Source organism: Canis lupus, chromosome 2 (assembly GCF_048164855.1).
Source record: "Canis lupus baileyi chromosome 2, mCanLup2.hap1, whole genome shotgun sequence".
Lineage (NCBI taxonomy): Eukaryota > Metazoa > Chordata > Mammalia > Carnivora > Canidae > Canis > Canis lupus.
Window position 1 is genome coordinate 12,730,001 of NC_132839.1, and position 26,308 is coordinate 12,756,308.

The following is a 26,308-nucleotide window of genomic DNA, read 5'->3' on the forward strand; positions in this document are numbered from 1 at the left end:
TGAATAGGAATTGAGCAGAACTTGTTTTGTAAATTCCAGGATCTAGCATATTAGAAATGACCAGGAAAAACTCCCTCGTGAGCAGACGATTGATAAAGAATAACATAGAGTTACATTTGCAATATTTACCCTGGGATTCACAGGAAGAAATTCTCCTCAAGGCTGAAGTCTGACAAAGAAAGATCTGGCTTTTGCTTTTAACAACTTTAATTAAAAAAAAAAAGAAAAAAAGTTCAGTTAACTTCTTGTCACTCAAACCTGAAATTATATGTTCAGATTTGGAATTGTAAGACAGTTCGGATGAAGTAGGTTGCTTTTTAAAGATGAGGCTAAAATTGCCATCTCCAGTCATTAAAAATATTTAGGAACAAAGGAATCATATGACAACTTGTGACTGGTGCAATCAGAGAAGCCAGAGATTGGGATGTTTATTTTTACACTTCGGGAAGGAAGAAGCAAGGATCAGCCTCCATGTTTGACACCTTCGATGAGCTCAGGGGTTTTGCATCATATCACATGAACATAATGCCTCTCTTTATACCTGGATAGAATTAGGCACGGGCTCACAAGCAAGCCCCAGGCCAGAGCTATGAACATAAACTGGGTCTAAGCCTTCATAACTGAATCTGACCGTATAAACAACTCCAAACAAGTAAAGAAGTGTCCTTGTGAGTTTCCTTACAAGTTAAAAATAAACTGAAACAATTATGTAGTCAGATTATGGAAAGGTGATGAAATTGAAGCTGATTTAGGTAAATAATTCATGTTTCCCTAAAACCTATGACTACTACAAAATTAAGTTTAGCTTATGGAAAAGGAAAAACAAAATTCACGGAGCCCTTGGTTAGGATTGATATTCTTTAAATCTATTTCCAAACATTTCACAATGTCACCTTAAGTCATAGATTCGAATTTCAGGAGCAAACAACAGTTATTACCTGAAGACTCTTCTGTGGCCTATGCAAAAGCAACTCATGCTTTAAGTTCATTCCCAGTGCAAGAAATGTCCTATACAGTTGCTGATGGTTTAAGCTGAGGCCTCAAATAATTTACTAATTGAGTGAGAGTATGATAGGCTTATATATGTGCAACAAAAAATAAGTTCTCATTATGAACTGACTTCAAAAGAAAGACTGACAAAGGGTCACACAGTTTGTGTTGAGCTTACGGCAAGTGAAAATTGCTAAACTGAGCCAGATGCATAGTCTACTTTGGACAGTGCTCTCTAACAACACTTCAAATATCGTATAATGGGAGAATTAGTAAGGTTTTACTACTAACAACTTATTGCCGTTCGTTACCTCGCCAAAACATTTTAAGATTATTATACTTTTGTCATTATTACCTGCAATTGTTTAATTTATGAAAGGGAAACACCTGCCATTCGTACCATCTTTTTTGACTTACAAGATATCATGATGGGGGTGATTTCTTGCCTTGAGGGACTTCCCTATGAGATCTGTCCTAGTCTTACTCCTACCTCCACCCTTCTTCTTTTCATTCTGTCTTTTTGACCCACTGCTGAGATTCAGATAAGCTTATAGTCAAGGCAGCTTGTATTACAGAATTCATCACATCAACTCTCAGGCTACATGGTCTTAATATCTCCACATTTTACTAATTCTGTAGTCTCCCTGACTCTTGCTCCTTCTAGTTGTCCTTCTCAAATGCAGATCTTCTCAAATTATCCCTCTGTACAATTACTGAAATGGAAAGCTAGAGTGTAGTTAAGGTCCCCTGGATAGCAAGCAGAAGCTCAGATAAAAGTAGATTTGCCCTATGACTCAGCAATTGCACTACTAGGTATTTACCCCAAGGATACAAATGTAGTGATCTGAAGGGGCACCTGCAGCTCAATGTTTATAGCAGGAATGTCCAAAATAGCCAAACTATGGAAAGAATCCAAATGTCCATTGACAGATGAATGGATAAAGAAGATGTGGTATATATAGACAATGGAATGTTACTTAGTCATCAAAAAAATGAAATCTTGCCATTTGCAGTGATGTGGATGGAACTAGAGGGTATTATGCTAAGCAAAATAAGTCTATCAGAGAAAGACAATTATCATATGATGTCACTCATATGTGGACTTTAAGAAACAAACCAGAGGAGCATAGAGGAAGGGAGGGAAAAATAAAACAAGGTGAAATCAGAAAGGGAGACAAACCAAAATAGACTCTTAACTCTAAGAAACAAATTGAAGGTTGCTGGAAGGGAGGAGGGTGGGGGGATGGGGTAACTGAGTGATGGGCATGTGATGTAGTGAGCACAGGGTATTATATTATATAAGACTGATGAATCACTTACCTCTACCTCTGAAACTGATAATACACTATATGTTAATTAATTGAATGGAAATAAAATAAAATAAAAATTTTTTAAAAAAGATTAAAGCCTTCCAATATCAAAAGTAAAAAAAAAAAATAAAAGGGTAGCCTTGCAAGAGACTGATAAGGGGAATGCTGTGAAAGATAAAAGGAGAGAAGGAACAGAGGTAGTTAGAGAGACTTAGACCCCACTTAGGCCTGACATCTCTGCTAGGAGAGGCAGTGAGAGCAGCTTCTGAGGGGCCCTCATTGCCATGCAAGGGAGAGGCCTCTGCAGCACCTCCTGCATGGGAAGAGGGCCATTTCTTATTGGGAGGGGTGTCACCTCTGCAATTCCATAGTTTCAGGGAAGTCTGCTGAGCCCTCATCGGTAGGGGCATCTACCGCACTCCTCCCATCCTTCATCTCAGTGCCCTAAATCCTCTCAACCTGGCCCTGACCTTAGTGTGACAGACTTGCCAGGGCTTGTCTTTGAAATGATTCTGGGTCTCCACAACCCTAACTCTTAGGACTACCTGCTTGGCAGCGCAGTCTGCCTTCACCACCCACACACAACACACAGGATGAAGGAATCTTCAAAAGTTACCAAAAATGCCCCCTGGCTCTCATAATTAGCATTTAATTATTCGTTAACTGACTTAAGTTTCTCATTGTCCTTCTGCAGGGTATCAGTACAACTTAGTGTAACCAGCCAATTTCAGTCTTTACTTGGATTTTTTTTTTTTCCCTCATACATTTCAACTGCCTGAATCACTGAACCAGCAGAAAAGTGTTCCTTTCTACTAGGCTGTTTTCCCAGGTGACCACTGGTGAAGTTTTCAGCAGTTGAGTTCTCCCTTTGTACCAGAGACTATGTGTGCCCTCTTCTAGCTGGGCATTTAGGGATCTAATCCACAGACCTTATCTTATCATGTTGTATTGGATCATTTCTAGTACCAACTGGGTCCTCTTGGGAAGAAGATGCCCCATATGGAATTAGATGTGCAAGAGTTATTTTGAGAATGGTCCACAGAAGATAAAAGGGAGAGGGACCAAACAGGCTAGAAAACCATGACCAGGATTCTACAGGAGTGTGATGCATGTGTGATACCTGTAAATGGATATAAGGAAACAGCAGGATGGGATTCAAAGAGCCTCACAATGTGACGCAGCTCTAAGAAAGCATTGCGCTGGCTGAAAGGTAGCCCCAGAGGAAGGATGGCATGTTAGAAGGGTTCTACTTGGGGCAAGAATTGCACAGCTCTATGACCACCTCTGTGATTTGTCACTGGCCATAGCAGTCTAGGAATAGCATGGCCTCAGCAAGAATGCCGCGATGGATTATATGGTACATCACAGCCTGGCCAGAGAATAGCCCCCTCAATAGCAGATTCTCTTTCGAAAGGAGATCTTGCAGCACATTCCAAAGGCTGCCACAGGTGAATTTCAGGTGTGGACACACCGTAATTTTATATGAGAAAAATAATAATTACTTGATTTCTCCTCCCTTATCAACTAAAATTGCCCAATTACACCTAATGTTTGGTTTACTTTCAAAACCATGGCAACCTAATGCAGACAATTTCCCACACGTCCCAAGTCCTTTTGCTTGATCATAACTATTAGCTCAGAACTCTTTGTTTTGTACTGAGAGTTTGCATTATTTATGGCTAAATGCATTACCTTGCTTTCTCTCATATTAAAATTTATCTAACCACTTTTCTACCTACTGTTCTGACTTAAATCATCTTTTCATAGGGCCCCTACCAATAGGGTTTCTGTAATGGGGACTTCCCATTTATAATGCATATTTGCAAGTTTTGACAAACATTTCTTCAATTTCATGCCTAAGTATCTCTGGGGATTTATCTATTGATTCACTTTAGATGCTTTTGGAATCTCTGAGCAGAATCTTCTGAGGAAGCTCTCTTTTCACAGCAACAGGGGACTCATTCTCTGTGTCAGCCTTGCATCCCGATACTAAAGAAACTAAATGAGGACCCAAAGTCTGAAGAGCCTAAGAAGTACACACCATATCTTAAAGGGTGAAATTTCCTGTATACAGGGTCATAGCTTAAGAGGCAAATTTAGCAGGTGAACACTGTCTTGCTACCTCAGACTCACCTAAATATAACACATTTAAAAAAAGAAAACCATGCCACGCTTTCCATGGGGAAGAGCAACTGCCGTTGGTAACTCTGCTGACATTATTGATGAACATAGAGAAAGTTGATCACTTACGTCCAGGCTATTTTACAAGGTTAAACATCTGCAGTCTTTCTTTTTTTTTTTTTTTTTAATATATATTTTTTATTTGAGAGAGAGAGAGAGAGAGTGCAAGTGGGAGAGTGGCAGAGGGAGAGAGAATCTTAAGTAGACTCCATGCTGAGTGTGGAGCCGATGCTGGGTTCAATCTCATGACCCTGAGATCGCAATCGGAGTTGAAAACAAGAACCAGATACTTAACCGGCTGTGCCACCCAGGCACCCCACAACTGCACTCTTTCTATGTAATCTGTCATGTGTAGCACTACTGCCTGCCTCGTGAGGCAGTTTCTCAACTTATTCCAGATTGTATGGGTGCTAGCAATACAATTTGTATCGATAGGTAACTTGTGTAAGTCTCTCTTTAATGCTAAGAGATCTGACCAGCTTGATAACTTTCACTTGGCTGTTATATATATTTTTTTATTTGTATCTAAGCCACAAATTATGCCTGTACCATTCTCTCTCTGGACTGTTTTTATGTATTTTTGAAAAGTCCTCTTCTCTAACCCTTCTTTTCTACTTAGGGGGGAAACATGTTCTTAGGGTGCCTGCCTTTTGATCCTTAGGCCACATTAGTTTCTGTTTTTCTAATTCATTCAATCACTCAGATGCCCACCAATCTCTGTATTTCCTCCAGGACAAAATTATCACTGAAAGCAGCTGCTTAGTCAGAGACTGTATTTCCTAGCTACCCCAGCATCTAGATGAGGCTTTGTGCTTGATTCTCGATAATGGAATGAAGAAGAAATGATATGTGCCACCCTCCACCCTCCTTTCTGCTGGCTGGATATAAATCATGATAAAGCCTCCAGAGTTGGCAAGTTCCCAACATAAATGGAACGCAGGTCTATGACTTCCACGTAAAGAGAAGCTGTTTGCTCATCAAGAGTACCACGGCTAGACCTAGGGAGAAATTAAGTTCTATTGTATCAGACAACTGAAATTCCAGGGTGTATCTGTTGTAGTTACTGGCAGTACCATAATGAATGCAAGGCTTTTTAGGCAAGGAAAGATCCTAAGTATGGTTGTAGGAAATATCACCACATTTACCTTGAGCTTAGGAACATCTCTGAGTATATGTACACAGAATTTGTAATGTTCTACGGGAGAGGTAAAAAAAGAATGAAACTTTTATATAAAAATAATGAAACTGGATTGGAGTCTCTGTATAGAATCACTTTTTATAATAAAAATGGATAAGAATGTATTACAGACCCACAAACCAAAATAGCATGACTGAGATTCTAAAAACAACAATAAAAAAAAAAAAAAAAAAAGGATTCAGTTAAGCTGAAAAACTAGGTCAAGTTATAAATCCATAGATTCATTTAACAGGAGATGTCGACTGGTGGAGTATTATAGCAGCCTGAGGATGAGGGAAGAATTTTGGAGAAGATGGAGGAACTGTGTCAAGAAAGGATGTCTAGTTTCATAGAATTTAGTGATTCATCAGTTGCATGTAACACCCAGTGCTCATTACATCACGTGCCCTCCTTAATGTCCATTGCCCAGGGACCCCATCCGACACTACCACCCCATCCAGCAACCATCAGTTTCCTGAGGTTAAGAGTCCCTTATGATTTGTCTCCCTCTCTTATTTTGTCTTATTTTATTTTTCTCTCCCTTCCTCTATGGAAAAGAAAGTTTTTTTGAGAATATATATATATATATATATATATATATATATTTGAGAACTTGAAAAACAGAAAGTCAGTCTAAGGAGGAATACACCCAGAAGGGGGCAGTATGTAAGCCAGTAAGAAAAGGAAATCACAAACCAATATATTAACATCTTAAATATAGAAAGTAAGCACCACAGATATTTCCATTTTTATCTCCTACATGTCAGTGACATCTAGCTAGAACTCATAACTAAAATAAAACTTTTTTGTTGTTGTTCTTTTCTGTAGCTGCTGGTTGTAGGGAAAGGTATGCTGGACATGTAGGTTTCATATGACTGTCAAGAGCCACATGCAAAACTCATGGAATGATTCGGGACTGTCCTACCCTTTGCCTTGATGATGTCAACTTTATTAGGGGACTAAATCTGTTATTTATAGAGCTCAGGGCTAAATTAACAGGAGCTATGAAGGAAGTTCTATACAGGCATCAAAAATAAATATTGAGAAAAAAAAGAATAAAATCTTTAAAAAATAAATAAAAATAAAAAAAGATTAAGGCTTCACAGTTCAAACATATGTTCCGTTTTTTTTTTTTTTTCCATATTTATCCTACAAACTCATTATTGAGGTATGGGGCATTTTATTTTTATTTTATTTTTTTAATTTTTAATTTATTTATGATAGTCACACACAGAGAGAGAGAGAGAGAGAGGCAGAGACATAGACAGAGGGAGAAGAAGGCTCCATGCACCGGGAGCCCGACGTGGGATTCGATCCCGGGTCTCCAGGATCGCGCCCTGGGCCAAAGGCAGGTGCCAAACCGCTGCGCCACCCAGGGATCCCAAAGTATGGGGCATTTTAAGGATATGAATATGGAAGTCAGTCACTTTCCTCAAGGAGCTGTGAGTCCACCGAGGGATCCAGAAAAGTGAACGGATATGACATTACTATGGAATCAAGTGCTGTGATACATTTATTTCAGGGAAATATATGCGTTGACTCAAAAACCATAATAAAAATAGTCAAACTCATGGAGAGTCAACCAAAATTTCACAAGTAAGTCATGACTGAATCATTCAGTTCTAGTGGCAGGAAGCTAGACAAAAGCAGTTGGAATTCTGATTTTTTTCCCTTTAGTTTTCTGACAGCCACCTGTTTTGCCTTTCATATTCTCTTTCCTCTCTTCTCCCCATGTAATCCTTTTCATTCCCTCTCTCTCTCTCTATTTTTAAGGTAATCTCACACATCTTCTTGAACCCAACTTCACTTCTACACAGCACAATGGTAGTTTTAATATCACAGTCTTTGGAGTCATACTGGTGGGGTTCAAACCTGACCTTGCCACTTACTACTTGTGTTCCTATTTACTTACGATTTCTGTGTCTCACTCTGTCTTTGCTTAAAAAATTGTGTTCATTTTATAAGGCTTTTTCATGAAGACTTAATAAGTTTATATACATAAAGTGCTTAGAGTCTGGCACATGGTAAGTGCTCTGTGGTTGGGAATTGGTTTCCTGTTGTGACTGTTAACAAATCACCACATACTTCGTGATCTCAACCAATAGCCACTCATTATCTTAGTTCTGTAGATCAGTCTGGAAAAATTCTACAGGGTTCTCTGCTGGGGGACTTACAAGGCTGAAATAAAGGTGTTGGCTGGCCTAGGCTCTTATCTGAGGCTCTGCAAGAGAATCTGCTTCCTGGTTTATACAAGTGAGCAACAAAATCAGTTCTTTATTATTGTAGGACTGTGGTCCCTTTCTTTGACATTTGGGTCCCTCCACTCTAAGCCTGCAGTGACATATTGACTCTGTCTTATGCTCTGAATCTCTTGCCTTTGAATCTTCTATCACATCTCTCTGTTTTGCTTTCCTCTTCTGCCTTTACGGGCTCATGTGACTACATCGCACATACCTAGATGCTTCTGGATAATCTATCTCAAGGTCAGATGATTAGTAACTTCAATTATATCTGTAAAGCCTCCTTTGCCATGAAACACATGTCTACAGGCACAACATGAGGTGGTGAAGGTTATAGAACCAAAATTCTGTCTACCACAGGTTATTAGGTATTCTTTTTGTTATTATTCAAATGAGTAGAGGACTAGCATCAGTAGGGAAATAGAATGTTCTGGATGATAATGTTTTCTAGTGACTTGGAAGTTACTTCATTTAAAGAATTAAACTTTGGGGCATACGGAATGAATGCACTGATGAACAAACAGAAATCTTGAATTATTATCTGTGTGCACATTTATAATACCAATCTTTATATTTTTTAAATATAACACTGTTATTGCTAAACTTTAACACAAATCTGTCACACACTTTCAAAAGTACTTATGAAATTGTGATGTTAAGGCCACTTCTGATTTAAAAAACTGAATAAAATTAGCGAGAAGAAATCATTTTTACAAAATTTAACTTGAAGGCAATTGCAGAAATCTGAAAAATCATAGACCTTTCTCATATATGTTTTGTTCTGAAATATGATTAGGATTAATTCCTGATAATATAATAAAAATGAAGTATACGTATTAAATAATTAGGCTTCAATATAAAATGAAAACATTTAAGTGACAATTATTTCTAAATATTTCACTGTCAGGATAAACCTAAACTAGATCTTGCTGGAAATTTAGAACAGAAAGCTTCAAAAGATTATGGAAAAGAAAATAAAAAATAAAATAAAATACATGTTTTACTTCTTTTGCATGCCTGCTGTATAAAGCTGGAAACTGACATTCACATGGGTAGATTATTTCTGAAGATTTTCTTTTCTTTTGGTTTATGGATTTATGATAGACAACTTGTAAGTATAGATACTTGAATTTTCTGAGCATGGTAACGTCTCCCTGGCATCTGTTCATGGCTAAGAATCTCACTGTGGGGCTAGTTATTTGTATTTAGGGATGGCAGGTGTCTACAGGAGCCATTTCTCACTTTGTTCTGGACAGTGGATCTGTATACACGTGTACATGCATATGTACATGTGTACACCTACGCAAGCGCTCTCACACTTATACACACACACACACACACACACACTATTGATTTACATATCAATTAACAATGATTTGGAATGTTTTTCAAACACATTTTTTTTTTTACTTTAGTGTGTAATCTATATACTACCACCAACACAACATCAGCTGTCTAGAAACACAGACACGTCACTGAGAAAGAAGTGGACAGAGATAGGCAATGAGTATTTCTAGACCTTGTGAGTTATACCATAACTTGCAATGTTCTTTCTATTTTGCTCTCATTTCCTGCTCCTATTTTTTTCTCATCCATTTTTAGATCTAACTTGCCAAAGTCTCCTTGTAAGCATGTTTACTCATGCAGTTACTGTTTTCTCTCACTTCCCTCACATTAACCAGATTTTGGCCCAGTACAGACTTTGCTTGACATCTTGGAATAGAGTGATTTAGATCAAAATTCAACCTCCTGTTTCACATGGACAAGATGACATTTAAATCTCCAAGGGTTTATTTATGCAAATATCAAATATCAGGAGTGACTATGAGTCACTATGAAATTTCCTAAATCTCCTTTTAGCTATAGTTAATAATTTACAGGTTGAAGGATACATGCTGGATTATAATCAAATCCTTCAGAGGAGAGGTTGCTGGGACGATAGCCTTTCACTATTTAGCATCCATTTATATGATATCACTGAGACTTTTGGCATAGTTTTCATGCCCAAAATGTTTTTAACATCTGTGTGACTGTTCTTTTTTTAAGACTGAGGATTCAGTACTCATTAATCTCTCAAACCCCAATTGGCCTTCAGAAGCAGCTGAATGCTTTCTTTGAGGAGTGCACAAAATATAATCTCAAAATAAATCACAAAAAGTGTAAGGTAATGGTTTTTAGTTCTAGGAAATGCAAGAGTTCCTGGTATGCTAAGGGAGTTAAGTTTAATGTGGTGAAATATTTTATGTGGCTTTGCCTTATCTTTCACTTAAATCTGTCATGTGAAAAGCAAAGAAAGTTGAAAGTCTCAGCAACAATAGTGGATTAGATTTAGGAGGGAATGAATTGATGCCCATTTTTACGATATATCAACCTAAAGCAGGTTTCCAGATTCTCTGTTGCTCAGAAATGCATAATATCCACGATGGTAAACATAATAAAACTGCTTTTGGAAAATGAGGATGACATTTATTTGACACAGAGGGTGCTTAATCTCTGTAGGTAAATCAGATGGTGGAAAAACAGCTTTTCCATTAGGGCTGCATTTATTATCATATCTGCACCTTTGATAAGATGGTCAAAATGAATGGATCGACTGGGCTATAGGCAGTCAGAAGCCTATGCTCATAGGCATGAAATGAACAGTTACTGACGGGGTTTTCAAGAGAAATGGAATATACTGAACTGGACCTATCCAGAATGCTAAAATGGAAATGGCAAAGAGATAGTTTCATAAGAGGAATTTTATTCTGGGTGAAACATAAATGCAAAATACTTAACTCCACAATTTAACATTTAGCTTATTGTTATTTGGGAAAATAGGTGTTTCTATAATGTGGTGGACATTGAATATCCTGCTAGCTTGCCTTAACATGTTCAAAAACTAGATTATTCCAAGTATGCTGAAGCAGAAATATTTTGTGGCCTGAAAGAAAAGGGCATTTGCCATAGTCTTTAAGTGATGGAGAGACTTAAGGAAATGTAATTTCTTAAAGAAATGGTCAAGAAGTGTTTTTTTCAAGTGCATTATTCTTATCCTTAGAGGATGATTTAGAAACTTTATGAGTAACTACATGATTAGTTATGGAAATCCATCCTTGTTGTAAGACCTATAACTTGCATAATCAATTGTACATGGCTGCTTTTAAGTTCATGGTTGCCTTGGGCGCAGCTTGCCAATGAATGCTTATGTGATATAACGTGAGAAAGAATTAATAAGATACAATGATGAAACGGACTGGAAAACAGTTGAAAATATAAATAGTGCCTTTGATTTTTAAAAAGAAGATTCCTGCCAGAATAACACAGATCCAGATAATAGAGCACTCAGGAAGCTAAATTCTGATAGTTTGTAGTCCCTTGCCTGCATGGTTAAACCACTTTGGAAATAAGTTTTAATGCTTAGATTTCTGAATCAGCTAGTGTGATCACTCCTCTCATTTTAGGCCCATAATCCTCTTGATTTTTATCAAAGTTATACATGTACTTAGACTAAAGAGTCAAAAATTTTTATAAGGGTTATTTAGAAAAACAGCAACTCCTCACCATCCTCCACAGACAAAAACCACTTTTGGCGTATTTTTTTGGCACTTCTCTCCCTGCTGCTAGTAATATACTTGCAATGCTATGTCTTGATTTTTCAGTGTCAGGTTATAATCTATCGACTTCCCACTGCTAAAATGTTCACTTCATGGCTCCCGACAGCTCTAGAAAATAGGGTTACCCTTACCATGTCTCCATCAGCCTGTTAAAGTTATATGGTAATTTCGAATAGATCATTATTCATTGCTTAAATTATTATAACCATGTAAATACTTACCACAGCTGCTCCATTTAGTAAACTGTATTACTTTTCCTTTTTTGATGCAAGTTAAAATTTTTCTATGAAATGAAAAATTGTCTAGTTTGGCTTGGTTTTCTTGATCGTCTCTTCAAGCACAAACTCTTGTGTATCAAGTATTCTATTAATTTAGTATTCCAGAAGAAGTATTTCCTTGTGCCCTCTGACCTGCTGCAATCTGGGCTGCTTGCCCTGCCATGCCTGGTTACCCAGCTGTTATGGGACCTTCCGTCCCCATCATCCTAGGGACTCACATTTTCTTCTCTGTGCTCTGTCCTGTTGCTATGCCTGTCTTTTCCTTGCTCCCTCCCTCCCTCCCTCCCTCCCTCCCTCCCTTTCTTCCCTCTCTCCTTCGCTTTCTTCCCTCCCTCCCTCCCTTCCTCCTTTCTTTCCTTCTTCCTTCCTTGTAGAGCATGGCCATCCAGGAGTTCCAACAAGGATATATGGGGGTGGGGGGACTTCTGAGGCTTTATATTGTGTGAAAGTGCCATTACTTCTATCTTGTTGATAGTTCATCTTGTTACAGAATTCTCTATCAATTTCCATCAGAAATCTGAAGGTACTTCTCTTTTGGCTTTCGTTGCTCCCAGTTTTCAAAGTTGCTGCCAACAAAAATCTGAAGCCATTTTATTATCATTATCATTATTATTATTATTAATTATTTTTAGAGAGAGTGCATATGTATGGGGTGGGATGAGGGGAGGGGCAGAGGGAGAGAGAGAATCTTAAGCAGGCTCCAAGCCCAGCGCGGAGCCCCATGGGGGGCTGGATCTCACAATCTTGAGATCATGACCTAAGCTGAAATCAAGATTCAGAGCTCAACCGACTAAGTCCCCCAAGTGTCCCCACAAAATCTGAAGCCATTTTAATTCCTAATCCTCTTTGGGTGAACTCCAGTCTCTCTCTATCCTCCCTTCCTCCCACCCACCTCTCTAGAAACTTGTTGCATTTTCTTTTTGTCCTCAGTATTCTGAAGTATGGCAATGGCACACTATGATACAGGTTATGTTTGCATCCACTATGTTTGCATCCACTACGTTAGGCATGTAATGAGTCTTTCAACCTGAAGTTTTCAATTTTTTTTTTTTTTTTTAGTTACTTTATTTTTCTTCTTTTTTCCCCCAGTTTTCCATTTCTGGAACGCTTTTTTTTTTTTTTTTTCCATTTTCTTTGTATTATCCTTCTGGATTGTCTTATTTTCTTGTTATTTTTGTTTTCTTTATTTAAAATTATTTCTTGCTACTCTCATTTTTGTTATGCCATATAAAGTCAATAAAGTCAATGTTTTCTTTATATTCTTGCTTTTTATAATTGGTGTTTAGAGACATTTTTATTTCTATTAGTTGTTAGGTTTTAATTTGATTCAATTTTGTTAGATCTATGCTTTTCAGTTTACCAGCTCAAATGCATTAGCTCCCTCCAAGTCAAATGACCTGGAAGTTATTACCATCTACTTACACTTTGCTCTATTTTTTTTTTTTTTTTTGTCTTAGAGATTGTGTAAACCTATTTTCTATCATATTTTTAATATGCTATAGCTTTTCTGGCTTTCACGATGTTTCTTTTATTATAACATTCTGTTTGTTTTCTCCCACAGTTGAAATATCTCCTCTTACATCTCACTGGATATTAATAAAACATTTATCTTTAAAATTCTCTCCTCTTTACGCTGTCTGTTTCTTCCAAACTGCTTTTTCTATTTTTTCCTACTTTTCCTGTGGCAGGCTTCCTTCAGATATCTGGTCATTCTAAAGTACCAAAAAAATTAATTGGAAGTTCTGAGACATGAGTGGATTATGTCATCTGTGAACATCACAGTAGGACGATGTAGCTGAGCTTTTAGTTTTATGATCTCTAGATATAATATCCTGAAAGGATCAGATACCCAGAGAAAGTGTTTCTAGTTCTTTATCTAGAGGATGGGGGCTTAGCTACTCATTATCAGGAAACCAACTAGGAAAGGAGAGCTGGAGGTCGCAGTCATCAGTGTTCATACTTGACTCCTCTTTTTCTTTTATCATATTATCTTTGTCTTCAACCCTGAAAGGTGTCTTAAACCCTCCCTGTTTCATTCCTTTAAGAGAACATGCCTCCAATGTTGGGCAAGATTTATGAGGTGCAGGCATTTGGCTGCCCAGATCCGGGAAGGGGAATCTAGAAATGTGACTGCACTTAAAATCCCCCTTATTCTAGCTCTTTCTTTCTACTCACTTATAATGGTATCTGATGCTACTATATATTTAGCCCTTGGGAAATTCTGTTAGAAATCTGATGAGTTTGAAGCTTTCTCCATTGCTAGTTTAAGACTCAGTTTTCTGGGTTCTCTTAAGTCTTTTGCCAGTTGAACATCTGCTTTCCAGCTTCTAAAATTTTGTTGCTTTTGCTTCTTTTTTTCATTTTCCCTGTGCCGGTAGGTTTATGCCTTGGGTGGGGAATCAATTTATTATCGTTCAAGTGAAATTTTGAGAGGGAACAAAATTAGACATATGTGTTCAATCTGCAGCAGATTGTGTTTTCTAAAGATGATCACAACAGCATCTCCTATCCCTTATGCTCTTCTTTTAATGTGACTATGACATTTCTTTCATGAGTTGGTCCTGTTTTCTTGAATTTTGATGATTATGGTGGAAGTGGTGCTTTATGAGTTCTGAAGCTAGGTCATAAAGGTCTATTGGGCTTCTGATGGTTCTCTAGGGACACCTGCCCTTGCAATCTAGCCATTATACTGTGGCCAGAACATAGTGAGAAAGGTGGAGAGTAGTAAAAGCCATGACGGAGAAGAGAGGGGAGAGGCTTTGTTTTTACTGGATATGAGTCACAAAATCTGTTCTTAAATTCCAGCTTTTTCAGGTAACTGTATGACTTTGGCAGTCTCAGTTTCTTCATCAGCACAATGGATGCATTACATAAGATGGATTCTAGTTCTAATGTCTTACAGTTTTAAGCTTCTAGTTCTAATGTCCTACAGTTTTATGGCCTTCTAAATCATCTGGAACCAGCATGCTATTTAACTCCAGAGGGTTTATTCAAATAGACTGCAATAAGAATGATGTTTTCAAGTTGCAGAAAATGGCAGTTCTAATAAGAATCAGTGAGGCTGATAATCATATCTCTGAACTTAAGGCCTATGATGTATCTGATGTTGAGACTGTACAGGAATTTATTGCTCAGTTATAGCATTTTAGCTATGGAACACTATAATTTGATTTGCAAAGATTCACTTGACTACAACTTTTTCTGAGTGTCTTGTGATGGAAAGTAAAGATCATTTCTATGGCAGTGTTGTCTTTGCCTATTAGCTTAGTGGGAAAACAAAGCACAAGCACCCACTGACACTAAACAATAACATAGTCAAGAACAACAGATTTAAAAGTAGGAAGATGTCTTAAAGTAATACATAATTAATTGTCAAATTGCTTGTTTTTTTTCTGCTCGCTATTCTGTACTTCCTTCTTGCTACCTCTCGGATACTTCCAAACACTATGCTTCTTTCTCATGTCCTTGCTTTAGAACTTCTGAGTTCTTTGGAACTTTTGAGAACTTCTTAAAACTTAAAATAGTTTCTCAAGTGTGCTAGGAGCCCTTGTTTATAGATCCCTTGAAGTCAACTTTCCTGGGCAAGAATTTTTTTCCATATTCTTCCTTTATTGTAAATTATGTGTATCCTTTCCCCATGGAATTCCTAATTTTCTATATAAATTATTCTGCAAACCCAAGTCTCCTTGAGGAAAAAGGAGATCTCTTTTACACATGGAAGAAACCTAAATGTCTGTATTTGCTTTGGATAATATTCCATGTTTTTGAGAGGAGAATGAACCACATTGAGCTAGTCTCATCTTCATCCCCAGACTAACCCAGTTGTCTCGTAGATAGCCCACCCTGAACATTAACAATTAAAAGAAAATTCCACACTCACATTAGCCTCTTGGGGAAGCACAACAATGAGATATTTTCCCCTCCACCCAGAAGATCTGAAATTTTGGAAAAACTCATGCAAGCATTTGAATTTATTGTTAAATTTGTTTTAAAATTCTACTTTACCCTTCTCTGTAGGATACTCCCCAGGGGTTCCTGGGAAGCTCACATCATACCCTCGTGTTTGGTTGGCAAAATATGTAAGGACAGATAAAACTTTGAGTCATTGCTGGGATGGAAGCCATTCTGTACAAACTCTTAATTAAGAAATTAAAAAAAAATATATATATATAGATAAACGAACCACTGAGGTACCCTACCTAAAATAATAATCTAACCAATGAAGTGTTATTTTTTATGTGAGGATTTCTCATTTATTTTAGGGCAGTAGAACTGAAACCTTATGAGTGTCAGAAATAACTGAAGGGCTTGATAAAACAGAGATTGGTGGGCTCTGTCTTCATATTTTCTGATTCAGTAGGTCTGGAGTGAAGCCTAAGAATTTACATTTCTAACAATTTCCCAGGTGACGCTGATGTTACTGGTCTAGGAGAGCACATTTTAAGAACCATTATAGAGGGCACCTGGGTGACTCAGTTAAGCATCTCCCTTCTGTTCAGATCATGATCCCAGGATCCTGGGATTGAGCCCAGTGCCAGCCTTTGTGCTCAGTGGGGAGTCTGCTTCTTTCTTTCCCTCTGCCCCTCCCCACTACTCCTGCTCTCTCTCTCAAATAAATAAATAAAATCTTAAAAAAAAAAAAAAAAAGAACCACTATGGTAGGAAGCCTGAATACTGAGGGTTCCAACTTACTGAATAACAAACACTTTTTTTTTAAGATTCCACAGTAAGTAAGAGCATGATATTTATCTTCTCTGACTGACTTATTTCACTTAGCATAATACCTTCAAGATCTATTCATGTTGAAAGCTGCTAAGAGAGTCGATCTTAAAAGTTCTTCCCACAACAAAAAAGTTTCTTGTAAATATGTTTGGTGAGGGATGTTAACTAGACTTAATGTGGTGATTATTTCACTATATATATGTATATTGAAATATGTCCAATACCTGAAGCTAATATAATGTTATATGTCAATTATATCTTAATTTTAAAAAACACATTTTTGGAAGTCTTGATGCTTGCAATAGCAAAAGCGTTGTCCTTACTTTGGTTATGATTTAGTTCTGCTGTGGTTTCTGGTTCTTTGAGTAAACAGCTGGAGTCTCAGCATCACAAGCTTTTTGTGGCTGAACATATCTCCATCTTACAAAAAGGAGAAGAGATTCAATGACCCAAACAGTAATTTATCTTATCATAATGGACCACAATGATGCAAAAGTTGACATTCAGAAAGCACTCCAATATTGGGATTCTATTGTCAAATTTATATATATAAATTTATATCATAAATTATATCACTGGGTATATGATTTGCTCTATGGTAGTTGACTATTTTAAAAAGTAAAACATGTGTCAAATAAGAATATTGGCCAATGAATCTTGGTTTGTATGAAATATCACTTTTCTTAATTTTATTTAAATATTCTAGGTCTGTATCTGAGTCCTCCATTTTGGGGGATCCCAGAAAATTTACTGTTTTTTTTCTAAAGATTTTATTTATTTATTCATGAGAGACACAGAGAGAGAGAGAGAGAGGCAGAGACACAGGCAGAGAGAGAAGCAGGCTCCATGCAGGGAGCCCGACATGGGACTCAATCCCAGGTCTCCAGGATCAGGCCCTGGGCTGAAGGTGGCACTAAACCACTGAGCCACCTGGGCTGCCCAAATTTACTGGGTGTTTTTAAGTCCTACCACCCTATAGCCCAACCAAAGACTTCTGTGATCTTAACATCTTTCTGGACATTGGTCATCAGTAATCACCTTAACGGTCTAGTTGGCTGCTCTATTGCTTTGTTACCCCTATTGGCTTAATAACTTTGATCATTAGACAAATATTTACTGAGTGCTTAATATATGCTTTTTAAAATTGCAATTGTATTATATATTTGATACATGCAACAGCAACACATATGTGTATTATGAAATATAAAAATAAAATGAATACCCATGAATAATTCCCCAATAATAACTAGGGCTTATCATTATTGTTGTATCTATCTGTGTGTTCCTTTTTTATTCAATGCCTTTGCCTCCCCTAGCCACCCTAAATTTGTGTTTACAATCCCCTTGTTTCTTTTTTTTTTTTTTTTTTTTTATTCATAGAGACACAGAGAGAGAGAGGCAGAGGCAGAGACACAGGCAGAGGGAGAAGCAGGCCCCATGCAGGGAGCCTGACATGGGACTCGATCCAGGGTCTCCAGGATCACGCCCTGGGCTGCAGGCGGCGCTAAACCTCTGCGCCACAGGGGCTGCCCAACAATCCCCTTGTTTCTTAAAAAATAGTTTTATCATTTAATTAGGTATCCTAACCTAGAGTATTTAATTTTATTAATATTCAGATCTTATAAAGATGGTTTTACAAAGATGGTTTTCTGAAACATGACTTTTTTGACTAAATGTTGTGTTTTTAAGATTCACCTTGTTGCTGTGTGAGGTGATATTCCTGGTTGTATAGTTTTTCTTTGTGTGAATATATCAAAATATATTTGTCCATTCTCCTGTTGATGGACTTTAAGATTGTTATTAATGAGGCTTTTACAGACACCTTGTATATATCTCTGTTGAGGTGCAAAGTTTTCTCTAGGATTTTTTGTCTTGAATGAGCAATACACTGACACTATAGAAAATAAGGTGATACTGGAATACATTTTAAATATCTTTTTTTCCCTTCAATGTAAAAAATTTTAATAAAATATGTTTTATGAAAAACTAATTCCATTAACCACACTTACAAAATGTGTCCCATGGTCAAATGATAGCAATAAGTACTCTATTCTATGTACCTCCTTTGGAAAGCCAGGATAAAATTGGCATATCAACGGCTCTGAAAAGTCCTACAATAAAGGAAGTGTTTGATTTTATTAAACCTAGTGGTTCCCATGGATTTTGATCACAGAATCCTTTTGTTCATTATATCCACTAATATCTCATGGTACCAATACTCCATTGAACACATTTTAGATACACTGACCTATTGCATCAACGCTATATGACTATATAGGATTTTTAATTGTGTCCTTTTTAAAAAAGATTTTATTTATTTATTCATGAGAGATATGGAGAGAAAGGCAGAGACACAGGCAGAGGGAGAAGTAGGCTCCCTGCCAGGAGCCCGATGAGGGACTCGATCCCAGGACCCCAGGATCACGACCTGAGCCAAAGGCAGACACTCAACCACTGAGCCACCCAGGCTTCCCTAATGTGTCCTTTTGATACATAAATCCATTTGATATATCATCAATGGTCCAGAATAGGCAGGAAATCTCAATAGAGTAAGAGAAAATCCTAGATGTAATAGAAATTCTTACCTAATTAATTCTGTCTTAATATGTGATCATTGTGATTGATTGTCATTCACTACCTTGTCCTGGTCTCATATCCATTTTTTGTAGCAGAACCATTGGCTTTAATCCTAGACACTGGAGGAACCACGAAAACAGTATAGGGGTAGCTCTTGTTCAATGTGCTAGTCAAGTTTAAAAATAAATTCTGGCTTCTCTATGACCAGGAGTAAAAATATTCCTTGGGCGGTGACCCCAGCATGTTTGAGAGGTTGGGATGCATCCTGGATCCACTCATGCACAGGACTGTCTTCCTAGTAACATCAAAACTTCAAACATTCCAGAAAAATCCATAATGGCTCTACTCTCACCGGAACAGAAAGTGACTTTTATATTTTACCTCCCTCCTCTCAAAATTTTTTTCTTTGTGTCTTCTTTTTAGCTCAGTTTCTGAATTCCCCTTCTCTCCTTCAATTGATGAGACTGTTGGCTTATTCTGATGCTATGCCCAAAGTTTTATTTCTTCAGAATTCATCTCTAGGATTTTCTTTTCAACTCCTTCCAAGCTAACAGTTGGAAAAATAAAATCTCAACCTTGATTTTCTTGGAATTAAAATTTTTAGGATGCTACAATCTAGGGTCAACTCTCAAGGTTCACTTAGCTAAAAAATTCAGTTCCATTTGTCAGGGTTTGTGTCTTCTTTCTACCCAAAGACACCCTAAAGTTTAGAGTATGAAACTCTATATTCACTGCCATTGGCAAGGCCTGATCTCCCACTTTATCCTATTTGCCAGACTTTGAACCTATTCTGATTTCCCCCTTTCTTAGATTTTGTGAGCTTTCTAGTATGTCCTTTTTATATCAGATGTTATTATTCTCTCCATTCCATGACAATGCTGCAGTGAACCACAACAGCTTCCAGTATTTTTTTAAAAAATATTAAATAGGGCCTCAATTGCATTGTCTTTTAATAACTATGAATGGCCAAGCTAGGTGATGTAAATTGCCTCCATAATTTGTAGTATTTGAATGCATTTCTTGAAATATAGTCTCTTGAGTGAGCTTATCACCCTGGGAAATTTGTACCTTGTACAACTGAATCTTTGAATGTGACGTGGATGCAGTTCTCTGGGCAGGGCTAAGTGTGTCTGAAGTACACCACATGCTCTGCAGAACATGCCACACATCTCTCTTCCTGAAAGTGTTGGCAGCACTCCTACAGGCAGTGTTTTGCATAGATGTATCCAATAAGGGTGGACCTTTACTGCCACAACCCATTCTTTATTTGAGTCTAGTGAATTTCCTTTTCTTCACCACCTAATTATTCACTAATCGACTCAAACCTTTTATTTGACTCTGCCCTAACCACTCTAGTTGGATAACTTTGTCTTTTGGTTCATCAGGAAATCTCATGATGAATCTTCAACCTCTCACTGTCTCCATCTCTGCTCTTAAATGCTCTCAGCCTTTCCATTATTCTTTGTCTAATAGGATGAGTAGTCTTCTCCATTAAAATTCAGTTTGTCATTTTGGCCCCTCTTCTTCTGCCTTGTTAGGTATTTTCTTACTAGTTACCACCTCTCCCTACTCCATTTTCTAATCATTCATGTCAAGGCTTAACTACATTTGCCTGAGAGAAGACTTTCCTATTGTAAACCTAAAATAATCCAGCTGACTTTCTCCATCACATCACCTGTTTTATTGTTTTTCATGGTAATTATTATCATCTGGCATGCCTTATTTATGTGTTATTTGTTGACTTTTTTTTTTTTTTTTTTTTTACTTCCTTGAGAGCAATGACCTTGTCTCTTATTTATTCTCAGTACCTAGAATAATGCTTGGAACCTAGTAGCACTTCAGTTAATCTAGTTAAATAAAAGAGTTAGTGTATCCTCCAATATCTTCATTTCTACATACTCTTTCCTTCCAGCCTATAAATATGTGCATTATGTTTCCATCTTAAAACCAACAAAAGCAAACCAAAAAAAGAAGAAAAATAAAACTTTCCTTCATTCTGACAGCAAGCATCTAAACTTTGCCTTTTTATGACAGGTGTTATCACTCTCTGCCCTAGTGGCACATGCTGCAGTGAACCCCAGCAGGGACTGGCAAATTATGCATCACCAGCAGACTGCCTGTTTTATAAAGTTTCGTTGGGAAGAGCCATGCACATTCATAGATATATATTGCCTGTGGATGCTCTTTGCCCTACAATAGTACTGTTGCATCTTTGCCATAGAGATCATGTGCCCACAAGCCAAAAATATTACTATCTGGTCTTTGCAGAAAATATTTACCAACCTCAGGAGCTAACTTTTATTTATTTTTTTTTACATTCAGCATTCTCCAACATAATACGATACCAAAATTTCTTGCATTCTTTCAAATCTCATTTCCTCTTCAGCTTCCTTCAGTCTAATTCTATCTTTATGACTATACTGTGTTGCTTGCTCTAAGGTTAAAAATAGTGCCCTGATTGAAAAACCTAATATATGCTTTTGAGTCTTTGTATTTTTGGATTACTATTCTCCATCTGACTCTCTCAAAGCTCTCTACTGCTTTGGCTTCCGTAGCTCTTAACCTCCTCTTTCCTTTTCCTACCTCCCTGACTGTATCTTTTCTTTTTCTTAAAGAACGTTTCTTCTTCAGCCTGTCCCTTTATGATTCATATATCTGATCCATAGCCGAAATTTCTCAATCTGTCTACTTTTTCCAACATAAACTCATTTAAATCTGATTAGTTTCAATCTCACTGATCAAGATCAGGACACATTATTTTTCCACTCAACTTTTATGGCAGCCTCCTAATTGGCCTTCCTGCATTCAACATCACCCCCTTAAAGCCACCTCCTACCTAGCTGTCAGAATGTCAGTTTAAGGCACTAGTTCCCAAACTTTATTATTTATTGGACATCAGACTCACTTGGTGTGCTTATTAAAATATAGAATGTTAGGTCCCTCTCTTGGAGTTTTTACTGAGTAAGTCCTGTGGGACCCACAAATTTGCATTTCTATGTTCCCAGGTAATGCTGACACTACTGTTCTAGGCTCCTCATTGAAACACAGTTTTTTTTTGTTTTGTTTTGTTTTTAAGTTTGTATTGCATCCACCCCTTTGTTAAAACCACACAGTGGTTTCCCATAATCTGCGGGATTAGACCTCAGCTTCCTATTATGTCACATAATGTTGTCCAAAATCTTATGCTTTCTACTTTACTAGGATTCTTTCTCCCATTCTCTGACTTCCACCTCATTCTCCTGTAACTTCAAGCTGCATATCTTACCATATGCCCCGGCATTTCAACCCTCTGTGCTCTTGATCACACCAAGAATTTCCATACCTTCTTCACCCACCTTTCTTCTCTTCCCTCTTTAAAGAGGTATTTCAAGTACTATTTCCCTTTATGAGCTTCCACAATAATCAGAACATGTTTCTCTCATTACATAAGACCTCTATCCACAAGTGTTTTATTGATATTTGTGTTTATTTTGTCTCCCCTAAACTATAAGCCACAAGCAGAATGCTATAGTTCTTTCTGGCATCACCAAATGAAAGCTTATTTTAATGTGTCAACCTAGAAATACATATCACACTGAGGGTGAGAGCACAGGAAAATTAGTGCTCCCATACATTACTAATCACACTGTATACTGACCCATCTTTTCTGAAAGTAACTTGATAGAATCCATGAAGACCTCCCCAGAAAAACAACAAAACAACCTTGATGTTCTTGTTTTTAGTCATTCTACTTTTGGGAATCTGGTCTAAGGAAATAATACAAAAATATGCCCAGAGACGTGTGTCACACATCACTTGTAATAGCAAAATGATGGAAAACACAGAGTGTCCAACACTAGGGAATAATTAAGTAAATGCATCTAATTGATGAAGTATTGTGTATTTAAATGATTATTTTGAAGTGCATATGGCAAGCATAATATTATTTTTATTGTGACATTAAGCAAAAATAGGGATACCAAGTGTTAATATAAACTATGATTCTAATTATGTAACAATATGTTTGAAAAAAGCACTTAAATTCTAAGGTAAGATGACAAGCTTATGACATAACTTTTTAATGTGATTTAAAAAAACAAATAAAAAAGCTCGTTTTAACCATCTATGCTGTTTCATGTTCATACAGTGTTCTTTTAAAATTAAAAGGATGTATCAGTCCTGGTTACACAGGCAAAAAGTAACTTGATCTTGTATCTGATCTTCTCTGAATTACCACAAGATATGATTTCAGGACTAAAAAACACCAAGAGCCATAACATAGAATGGCATATTGACAAAATGTAGCCTAAGTTTCCTGTAATAATCAAAGCTAAGATGCCTTCTGTGAGAAGAGGAAGTGGAATATATTATGAAGATGCCAAATTACAAACCAAAGTAGCAATCACCAGTAAATTAGATAAATGCAAACATCATGGCAAAGGCTACAGGTTAATAAGGCATCAGTGTAGGATAATGGTTGGAGTTCACATTGTCAACTACCCTCTGGATTTAAATCTAACTCTGTCTCTTAACAATTCACTAACTTGGTGCATGTTTTTTACTTCTTGAAGTCTGCTTTCTCAATTATAAAATAAGGTAGTAATATTTACTTACCCATAGCTATCCTATCACCCTCTCCAGCTTACCTCTTTCCACAGTGCACATGCTCTCTTTTTCTTTCACAACACATTTTCTATCATAGTCTGTCTCTCCTCCAGTTTCCAAATACCAAATTCTCATATTCTCTGCCCTCCTTTGGTCAAAACAGCCCTGGCGACTTAAGGGAATTATCAGAGTTTCTTCTGGGAAGAGTCATCTCTCCTCCAAAATATATTAATGGACAAACATGCTGGTCTTCTTTGCTTGGTATGGTCATCTCCAACTGTGATGACCCACAGAGTATAGCAGGGCAGAGTGATGGACAGGCTGAAACTTTGATAACATTACTACCCTGGAAAAGTTATTTTATATGAGATAATACATATGCATATTGTTTAAGTCAGTTTTAGTTGGCGCTCTAGTACTTGCAGTTGAAACCACCACAACATTTAATATTAAATGAAATAATATGGTGAGGCACTTAGCAAGAAAGTGAAGCATAGTGGTCAGGAGTATAGACATTGTTCAGATGGAGTTTTAATCTAACAGTAGCCATGTAACCTTGAACAACAAATTGCTTGAAGTCTGTGTGCCTCAATTTCCTCATTTGTAAAATGGAGATAATAGTAGTATCTACCTTAAGGGTTTGTGAAAGGAATAAATGAAATATGTATAGCACCTATAAAAATGCCTGGCACCTATACAAATTTTTTTTTTTTTAAGATTTTAAAGACACACAGAAGTGGGGGTGAGAGACTTACAGAAGTGGGGGTGGGTGCAGAGACACAGGCAGAGGGAGAAGCAGGCTCCTTGCAGGGAGACCGACATGGGACTCGATCCAGGGTCTCCAGGATCACGCCCTGGGCTGAAGGCCGGCTAAACCGCTGAGCCACCCAGGCTGCTCTACAAATTTCTATATTAAAAATTAAACGTTAGTAATAGTATAATAGATGTTCAATAAGTGATAGTTCCTATTGTTACAGATTGGTGGTTAAGAAGTGACCTTAAACACCACATACTTATTTTATAAACAAGCTACTGTGACGGGTTTTAGATTAAACAATCAAGTCATCCAATTTTTAATTCGGGGCACTTTCTCCTATACTATATTGTTATTATCTTTTTAGCAAACTTGAAACACTATTTTATCACTTCTTAATCATCATAATTTTTATATTTTAATATGTGATACAGAGGTAGATTCAGTGGATAGACATTAAAACACCTCTGCATTTAATTTGGATAAGTTGGACTTTTTATGTAGTTCATATGAGTTTATCTATGAGTTTATATAACTGCTATTTTTAAAAAAATTTTTTTAAAAATTTATCTATTCATGATAGTCACAGAGAGAGAGAGAGAGGCAGAGACATAGGCAGAGGGAGAAGCAGGCTCCATGCACCGGGAGCCCGACGTGGGATTCGATCCTGGGTCTCCAGGATCGCGCCCTGGGCCAAAGGCAGGCGCCAAACCACTGCGCCACCCAGGGATCCCATAACTGCTATTTTTTAAAATAAGGGTAAACTTCTCAATCAAGCTGGCCATGTAGTAGCTTGTAGGTGACTTCTCTGAAGCCTTCTTTCTATAGGAGCTATACAGTAGCATGAACCTCTCAGGCAGTATAAATATTTGTGGAATCTAAATATTCAGAAAGTATCAAAACCATTATAATTCACGTAGTAACTTCTGCTATTCTTTAAAACAGAATGTTTGATGCTCAAAATGGAATTGAAGGAGATGTTATTTGTTAACCCCACTCTGCATATGAGAGGGAGAATCTATCATGTGAGCAATTTTTTTTAAGATTTTATTTTTTTATTCATGAGAGACACACAGAGAGAGGCAGAGACACAGGCAGAGGGAGGAACTCAGTGTGGGACTTAGTCCTAGAACTCCAGGATCATGCCCGGAGCCAAAGGTAGAGATGACCAACCACTGAGCCACCCAGGCATCTCAAAAACAGATTTTGTTTCTTCTCCTCAGAGATTAAACACAGCCTTCTTTCCCTTGTGATTTAATTCAGCTCTAACAATAATTCTGATGTCATTCTCAAAGCATGGTACTGGTTGAAGTTCTGGGGTATTGAAATGAAAAGATAATTCCTTTTCCCTCAAGGAACTCACAGTCTAGCAAAGGAAGACAAGTGAATCCATCAGTACCTGTAAAGCAAGTAAGTGTCTCTGGTACTTAATATGAGTGCTCAATAATATCCCATTATTCTCTCTTGTAGGCCTATTTGCATTACGTTGAATCCCGTGCCTAATTTTGCCCCTGGATTCTGAACATGTCACCTTGGGTTGGGGCAGCAAAAGTTCCTCCATGGCCTTCCAGTTTCTTCTCCCCTCTTGAAATGATTGAGGAAGCCTCATGTTGCCTTAGCAGACACACAATCTGGAAACAGCCCAGTGACTAATGAAGTCATTTGATGGAGAACAGCTACCCTGGGAAGTTACCAGACTTACATTAGGTTTTATAAAGCAAGAAATCAACTTTACTGGGCTAACTGCTGAGATTTCAGCCTCTATTTGTTACCACAGCAAGGCGCAGACTACTCTGTATTTTCTTCTTTGAATGAAGTATACGTGAAGTATTCTAAGACACAGAAGAAAAAAAAACAATAAATTCTGACTGGTAAATTAAAGATGTTTCTACGAAAGAA

The 26,308-nt window shown here is 37.4% G+C and overlaps 2 long non-coding RNA genes across 3 annotated transcripts in view; one reads left to right on the plus strand and one right to left on the minus strand.

Annotated features, from left to right (window-relative positions):
• Positions 1-26,308, minus strand: part of LOC140612345 (uncharacterized) — a 218,544-nt gene that overhangs the window by 172,630 nt on the left and 19,606 nt on the right. The gene's annotated exons all lie outside the window — the stretch shown is intronic.
• LOC140612353 (uncharacterized) lies at positions 14,447-26,290 on the plus strand. Its single transcript, XR_012013624.1, has 2 exons — positions 14,447-14,586; positions 25,880-26,290. It is a non-coding gene; the product is annotated as an uncharacterized lncRNA (long non-coding RNA).